This window comes from Nicotiana sylvestris, chromosome 12 (genome assembly GCF_000393655.2).
Source record: "Nicotiana sylvestris chromosome 12, ASM39365v2, whole genome shotgun sequence".
Taxonomy (NCBI): Eukaryota; Viridiplantae; Streptophyta; class Magnoliopsida; order Solanales; family Solanaceae; genus Nicotiana; species Nicotiana sylvestris.
In genome coordinates this window covers 12076035-12078170 of record NC_091068.1, presented here as the reverse complement: position 1 = coordinate 12078170, position 2136 = coordinate 12076035, and the positions used below count along the sequence as shown (strand labels likewise).

The 2136-nt window shown below is 33.4% G+C and overlaps 1 long non-coding RNA gene across 1 annotated transcript; it reads left to right on the top strand.

Moving 5' to 3' along the window:
- Positions 1-542: 542 nt before the first annotated feature.
- Positions 543-1867, top strand: LOC104228211 (uncharacterized). The gene is made up of 2 exons (XR_711284.2): positions 543-959; positions 1692-1867. It is a non-coding gene; the product is annotated as an uncharacterized lncRNA (long non-coding RNA).
- The last annotated feature ends 269 nt before the right edge of the window (positions 1868-2136 follow it).

Genomic DNA, 2136 nt, shown 5'->3' with positions numbered 1-2136 from the left:
CGAAAACTCTTCATGTTCTCGAGCAAAGAGGGGCAGCTATGAACACATAATTTTTGCACTATTTTAACACCTCCTAAAGTCATTAGTGTTTTATTATTTTAATTATTTTTCTCAAATTTTGTGTCTTTAATTGCATATTTCCTATCATGAACATACCAAAAAATAATAGTTCTTCCTTCATTTGTGCATTCTAGGAATTGACTAACTTTTCAATTGGTGAATCAATCCAGTTAATTGATCACTTGAATAAGTTATTTAATTAATTTATTTATTTGTGTAAATTTAGTTTAATAAGTAGGATTAAGGAAGAAATTTGGCCAAATTTGAAAGAAAACGTGGCCAAGAGTGCAAGATAAGAGGCTGCCATTGAAAGGGTCCGAAGCTACGTAGTTTTGCCTCAAAACTACGTTGTTTCATTAAGTGAATCAAGATTAAATCTCATCCATTCATCTCTCCCTCATCCAATGGTCCACAATCAATCTCCCAACTAGGTATTTAAGATTTAAAAATGCTGAAATTTTGCCCATATTTTCCCCATAGTTCTTTTCTCCTTCCTCTCTCTTTACTCTCTTTTTCTCCATAACCGTTGCTTCTCCACCGCCGCCGGAAATCGCCCACCGGCGGCCGACCACCTCCAAATCACCCCAAAATCTCACCATACAATCTCCACTACCTACTTTTTACATATCTCCAAACCAAATCCTTAATAAAACCCTCAAACTCCTTGAATTTTAGATCTAGGAAACTTTAGCCGCAACTTTTTTTCCCAAATTCTTGAAGTTCTGGCCACTAACACTCCGCAATACCTACATCAACGGATAGATCTCCTCAAGACCTACCTATTGATTTCAATTCTACACCAAAAATCTGGTCCCTAAAATCCGGCCAAATTCCGACGGCCTCCCCGAATGCCCTCGTTTGGCAAGTCACCATTTTTCGGCCACTTGAATTTTAAAATGGTAAAAATACTATTCTTTTTTCATGGTTGATTTTTTTTATTTTTATTTTTCTTTCAGATTTTATTTTGTCTCTTATTAATTATTTTAGCATTAGTTTTGAAGTGCTAAAGTTTCTGTTTTTGCATTTGTTGAAGTAGTAGAATAGTTTTAGAGTACTTGAATGTAGGGTCCGTGTTTGGTTGCTTTCATTGTTGCGGGCTGTTTCAAGTATAATACTCCAAAAATTTATCCCTAGTTGGTAAAAGAAGACTGTTTCTTGGACAGATTTTTGGTTTTGGATAGATTTTACGTCAAAAAAGTTATCATTTTGGACAGATTTTTGGTAAAACAAAATCTGTCCCAAAGTCCTTTCTCCTCTTATCTTTGATTACATCTTGGACTCTAGAAATACACATCTTTGACACACTCCTTCACACATCTGCTAGGCATTTTTACACACTGAAAAAATACACTTTTAGCAGTAAAAAACAGCTGAACTTAAAGAAAGCAAGTTGAAATTGTGAGTTTTATGAGTGCTTCTTAGAGTAAAAACTCTTTTAAAAAAGAATAAGTCTTTTAGAGTTGATTTCGGGTTTCTTCTCTAAAGGTTTTGGGGCTATCTGGATACAAATTTGCTGCTGTTGTTGCTCGTTTTCATTGCTATTTTTCTGCTATTTTGTTGTTGTTTCTGCTCATCTCATTGTTGTATTTTTATTCAGCAAACCAGGTAATTCCTACGTCTTTGTATTGCAGATTTTTGATAGTAATAAGAAGATTCGAACTTGTCCGGATGGCTGAAGCATGTTGTACTTGGTGTTTGCTTAAGAATAAATGTTGTACCTATGTATAAGAACATGTAAATATGCAGTAGTTATGGCTTTTAAAAGATAACTCTCTACTTATTGTTGTCTAGTTGTTGAAAGTCCATATCTCACCTTATTGCACTTAAAAGTCTTTAATTTACTTTACGTAAGCATATTGTAGATATGATCTAATTTCTCTTGTTTACTGTGTTCACACCTTTATTAGCTTGCTTTGGCATTTCCTTGCTTAGTTAATTTGTTAACATTTCCTTGAAGTTATTCTTCGAATATAAAATATATTTATTGAATTTTGCTTGAATCTTAATTTATTAGCATTAGATTTCAGTGAGCTTTTATCATGTTTCAGTTACATCATTTATTAAGGTGAATTATTA